Source organism: Oratosquilla oratoria, chromosome 19 (genome assembly GCF_046742065.1).
Source record: "Oratosquilla oratoria isolate Oo_2021 chromosome 19, ASM4674206v1, whole genome shotgun sequence".
In the NCBI taxonomy this organism is placed as follows: domain Eukaryota; kingdom Metazoa; phylum Arthropoda; class Malacostraca; order Stomatopoda; family Squillidae; genus Oratosquilla; species Oratosquilla oratoria.
In genome coordinates, this window is record NC_134795.1 from 55,384,406 (window position 1) to 55,390,685 (window position 6,280).

General features: G+C 42.5%; 1 protein-coding gene across 1 annotated transcript in view; it reads right to left on the reverse strand.

Moving 5' to 3' along the window:
• The window catches only part of LOC143035903 (uncharacterized), a 95,217-nt gene extending 89,259 nt beyond the window's left edge, over positions 1 to 5,958 (reverse strand). Inside the window, exon 1 of the mRNA XM_076203104.1 lies at positions 4,829 to 5,958. The gene's annotated coding sequence lies outside the window, so the exon portion shown is untranslated. The remainder of the gene's footprint in view (positions 1 to 4,828) is intronic.
• Positions 5,959 to 6,280: the final 322 nt, after the last annotated feature.

The following is a 6,280-nucleotide window of genomic DNA, read 5'->3' on the forward strand; positions in this document are numbered from 1 at the left end:
TCAGTCTATAGCAGCGTTTCTCAACCTTTTTAACCTTGCGTAACCTTTAGAATTAATTGCATGTCTCAAGGAACCCCTGCGCAAAAAAAAAAAAAAAATCTTATTTTATTTTCATCGTAATAATAGATTAGATAGGACGATGTCTATATTACAGTATTACAATAACCAAGAATATGTCGTGCGTGTTTGATTATGTTACGTATATGAAATTAGATAAAAAAATCAAAAGTGCATTAGCTTATCTCACTTGTTCTCGCGGAACCCTTAGGGACCTTTTGCGGAACCTTAGAGTTCTGGGGAACCCTGGTTGAGGAACGCTGGTCTATAGTATTACCTCAACCTCCTCCCCACCTTCTCTACAGCGAGGATGTGACAGCCTCTGTTTATCTCTACCATACCATATGTCACATTTTCTTTTATTTCTGGACATGCCGTCAGGCTATTTTGTTTATCTCCGTGGCAACCTGTGGCCAAGGGGTGAATTGCAGACGCCTCTCACAACACACGGAGCAGAACACAGCCAACTGATTCACTTTTCGGCGCGCCATTGTGGAATTGTGTCTGTCAACACAACGCCACAACACTTGAACTGTACAGCTGCCAGCACTTATACCTTGTACAGCAATAAAATGGTAAAGCTGTTACATGAGATAAGTGTGTGCATGTGTACATACTGAAACCAGGTTATTGATATTTCTTACTCCTTTGCCTCTCGATCACAGAACATCATTACTGTGATATATATATATATATATATATATATATATATATATACATATACATATACATATATATATATATATATATATATATATATATATATATATATGACACACCACAATACTCCAGCCTTTGCACCACTTTATAAGTGTTGGCAGCTGTGCGCCCGTCTTTTACTTTATCTTATTAAAAAGTTTAAATTTGGAGATGACGATAAGTCGTTCTTGTCGAGTGGGACGCGAGGGCATGGTATCATCTGTCCACAACAGTTTTTTTTCCCACAAAGTGACAATTTACCACTACTAGAGGGACACATTTGCGATTTACGATCCTCACTGATATATAAGCCCTGTCCCCATCGCGTGGTTGTAAACACGTTTACTATGGCATTAAACCATAAAGTTTACTGCGAGTACTAATCCACTGAGAGCCGGAACAAATGTACCAACCTGACGCACTAACCACCTGTCTTAATTATTGCGGATTAAGTCATGAGTGGTTTAATATCCGGGTTAACTTTGATACAGGAATTTAATGGGGTTTAAGGACATGGTCTTTTCAACCTTGTCTCGGTGAAAGCATTCGCTTAGTTGTGGGTTCGAATCCCGCACTCCTCTCCGATTCCCAACAGTGACTGTTTGTTACCTTCCCCAGCAGTCCAAGAAGCACATAGGGCAAAGGTGACGGCTTCGGCCTCAGCTATTCAGCGCCTTCTGGTGTATGCTCCCCACTACCCTTTGCTGAATAAAATCGCCTGGTGACGGCTTGTACAAATATGTAAATAGTAACTACCTGTAATGGATTAAAATTGGACAAATTTAGGTTTAAGAATGAAATAGGTAAAAACTTGTTTATCAACATAATAGTTAACGAATGGAATAGGCTTTGTGACCATGTAGTGAGCGCTGAAACTAGTATTTGTTCTAAAAGAAAGTTAGATAAACTTATGGATGGGGAATGATAAGTGGTAAAGGACATGGAAATGCCTAGTGTAGGCCCTATGGTCTCGTGCAGTCTCCTCCATTCTTATGTTCTTATGTGAAATTAACTTAGCCCTGCCGTTGCACAAACGGCTTTCCCTCGGCTGAATAAAATCGCCTGACGGCAGACAGAATAAGAGAGTAAGGTATCGTTAACCCTTCCGTAACGAAGGGCACTTGTCATATCCTTCTGTACAATATGTCTTTGGTAGAAAAGATATACGAGATGGTAAAAAAAGGGGACAATATCACACTGAAGAGCTTGTATATTGATCTTCAAGATCCCAATAGTTCCTGGAAAAGAAAGAAAGAAAGAAAGAAAAAAAAAAAAAAATCTTAGGGGTTAATATCACACAGAAGAGTTGGTATATTGTCCTTTGAAGATTCCACTACTTCCCGGAAAAAAAAAGCTAATTGAAGCCTCATAATATAATGGATAGAAGAACTAATCACGGGGAAAGTTGTTTCTGACATTATCTTCTTTATTCTACACAGCTCAAAAAAAAAAAAAAAAAAAAAAAAGCGCATCGGCGACTCAACTCTCAAGGTCGTAAAGTTTTCTTGAAAAAACGTCTTGCTCTTTAAGAAAAAAAGTGAATTTCAGGAATCTTTATTTTGAATTTCCATTACTTCCTCTTGTTCTTTGAGGAAACGGTGCTTTGTGGGTCTTGTATTAAATACACACACACACACACACACACACACACACACACACACACACACACACACACACACACACACACACACACACACACACACACACACACACACACACACACACACACACACACACACACACACACACACGCACACATTATGTATATATACATCACTTCACAAACACACACAGGATTTTCATTAAGGTAATTATACGCCTACTTATGATTCGAGTTGTTCTCAAACAAATATATATAAAATCTGGAAATTTCCTACTCGAAGGATGACGTCATTGAAGAAACTGGACAATAATGATACAAAGTTTCATTCCCGTTAAGCCAAAGACTAAAGCTTCTAGTTCGGACTTAATGGTCAACATCAGGACCGGACTGTCCCCTGTGGGGCAGTAAAGTGTCCGTATCTCTTGTTGGTTCCGTCCTTTGAGTCAAATTGTCCTCAACTTTTTTCAGACTCTCGACTCTCTGACTCCAACACCAAATGACAGGCGCCAGCTTCCCCTCTTCCCCCCCCTCTTCCCCCCCTCCCACCCATACACGTAGTACAGAAACGTTCGGACTATTGGCCCCGTCTTCGAACCCACAGGATAAAGTTATGTTGCTTGTGTGTAATTTTATGTTAATCGTATTCTTTGTACAATACGCGTGGCAACATGTCCGTGGTCTTGGATTTGTTGAAAAAAAAGAGGGAAAAAGAAATTAGGAAAATTTTTACTTTGTTGTAATGTGATTCTGCCTTTCGCTTTGTTCTCCACTGGCCCCCCCCCCACCTCCCCCGATCTTTCCGCCTCACCCGGGGGACCAGGGGGGGGGGACCAAGGGGGCCTGGAACAGCTCTCACGTTCGGAATGGTGATTCTAAAACATTTGTAGCATCTGGATTATTTTCTCCAAACTTTCGTGTTTGTGTGTGTGTGTGTGTGTGTGTGTGTATGTGTGTGTATGTATATGAAGTGCACATACTGAGAGTTAGATACATATTAAATATACATACATATACCAAAGGCTTTTTCGCCCTTACAAGGGAGGTAGCCAAAAGACAAAGGCACAGAAACCACTCCCACCCATTCCGTCCCCTACATACACATAAACGGAAATGGGAAAAAAAAAAAAAAAATCGGGAGCTCAAAAAGTAGAGCGTGTATACATGAAGTCCTGAAATCAAATACGCCTCACTTAAGAGGAATAATAAAGCTGAGACCACGGCATGGGGGATCCCGGCATAGGCGAGGGGGTAAGAATGCACAGAATGAAGGAAAAAAGGGGAAGATGGAAAATAGAAAGATGCAAAGGAAATGGAACAATAACAGTGTTACAGCAAACTGGTCTCATCACCACCACCACCACCACCACCACCACCACCACCACCACCACCACCACCACCACCACCACCACCACCACCACCACCACCACCACCACCACCACCACCACCACCACCACCACCACCACCAACAACAACAACAACAACAACAACAACTTGATATGTATGTTAGTCTTATCCAGTCAAGGGATCATTTTAGTTATTTTATTCTGGCTAAAGTCTGGTTAAAGTCAGCTTTAGAGAAACTCGTCATGCAGAAGAGACTAAAAAATTGCCTCAATGAACCCTTTCAAGTCATTAACCGTTTTTTAATTATTTTATTCTGGCTAACGTCTGATGATTTCATTCATCGTAAGAGAAGCCTTCGCCTCGAAGAAGGGAAACTTGGGGCAACAAAACAGTTGTTTAACACCAAAAACACCACGTAGCACCGTCACGTATCACGCTTAATTAACACGCACAAGGCAACTGTGGCGAAATGTCCTCCACTTAAGGAAAGTAAAAAGTTCCTTAACTTCTTAACTTTTTACTTTTCATCCATCTTGTTACTCTCTAAGACTCCACCTCTTCATACAGTTCCCCAAGGATAGAAGCGCTGGTTACTAGAGCGGAAACGAAGACGAATGTACTACATTTTGAAAAACTCTGCGTATGTGGAAGGTCAGTTTTAATTGTCCATTGCAGAACCGCCCTATCCCGCGTTGGGTTAATCCGGCTTGGTTATAAGGTTGTGTGGTTGATAAAGATCTCCCCAAGCAAGAGTTTGATAATGATAATTATTTGATCTAATTATTCGGTGATTGATGGTTATTTGATTAGATAATTTGATAATGATTGAAGCATCATTGTGTAGTATCAAACACAAATGTACTGCATTGTAGCAAACCCTCCACCCACTCCCAGACACACTTCACATAAATGTTAACACACAAATACACATACATACATACATACATACATACATACATACATATACCAAAGGCTTTTTCCCCCTACATGGGGAGTAGCCAAAAGGAAAAAGGCATAGATACCACTCCCACCCATTCCATTTCCTATATATTCCACTCCCCTCCAAATACACAAATACACAAATATATACATGGCTCAGGGTACCCTTGTGCCAATATAACGAACCTGGATATTCTGAGAAGTTGGAGCTGAAGACATCACTAGAGAGGAGCTGTAACGTGAACCACGGTCGTTGCGACTGAAGCACATAATGTAGCCATACAGCTCTGCTATGACTGAGTGACGCAGTGCAAACGGTCCACTCAGTTAGCCAAAATTTTCCGCATAAGACACTAAGTAGATTCTTATTCAGAAGAATGTTTGACCAGTTTTTTCCGTCGTCAAGTCATTCTTTTCCTCTTCGTCGGTGGTTGGTCTGCTCCCGGTGGGAATTTTTTTTATACACAAGACATTAAGTAGATTCTGATTCAAAAGTACGTTTGGCCAATCTTTTCCGTCTTCAAGTCATTCTTTTCCTCTTCGTCGGTTCCTGGCCAACGCCCGGTAAAAGGTTGATGTATATCAGTGTGTTTCATCAGAAGGAAAGAACGACTTTATTGGTATTTTCGGGTGATTTTCAGACAATTTTATGTAGACACACGACTCGGAAAGGGTCACAGAATTCCGTAAAAAAAAAAAAAAAAAAAAAAAAAAAATCCGGAGGACAATTTGGTGACAGATTTCGTGTCAACACATCGGGGAGGGAAGGGTTCTTCTACCTTGGTTGAATAAAATCGCCTGTCACCCGTCTGAAGAAAAACACGAAAAGATGACGCTCGCGATAGGGTCCTCTCTAGTGAAATGCACACAGAAGAGCAAAGATTTTGTTCTACGAATCCTTTTCTTTCCCAAGTTCCAAACGGAATATAGTAGTTCTTTCTAGAACGGATGTACTAGAACTGTAGTACACGACACACAACACAAAGCTGACACAACAAGAGATCTTGCCGAGGTTTGCCACCATCTGACACGGGGCGGTGTCAGACATCAACCAGAATCACAAGACATCACCGAAAGCAAAGAACAGCTTAATGAGGAACCAGTTCACTCGACTTCATCACGTGGTGGAAACCCAACCCAACCAGTTTGATTTCAACTCGTTTTCGAGCTCGGTTCAGCCTTCATGCGCGAGGAAGGAGGGCCGCAGACTCCGCCTAGGGTCCTCCTCGTTCTTCTTCGCGGGAGAGTCTGCCGGGAGAGTCTCGAGAGGAGGAGACTCCTGTGGTACTTATCGCTCGCTGGCACAGCCTACCAGTGCCGACACTAGACTGCTATTGACTCCCAGACTCGCGAACGTCCACCTGCCTGCAGTCGCAAAGCCCCCCCCACCCTCACCACATCCTCCTCCTCCTCCTCCTCCTCCTCCTCCTCCTCCTCCTCCTCCTCCTCCTCCTCCCCCTACTCCTCCTCCTCCTCCTCCTCCTCCTCCTACTCCTCCTCCTCCTACTCCTACTCCTCCTACTCCTCCTCTTCCTACGCCTCTCCTATTCCTCTTCCTCCTCTCCCTTCCCCTCATCTTTTTCCTCTTCCTCTTCTATTTCTCCCTCCTCCCACCCCACCTCCTCTCCTCCTCCTCCT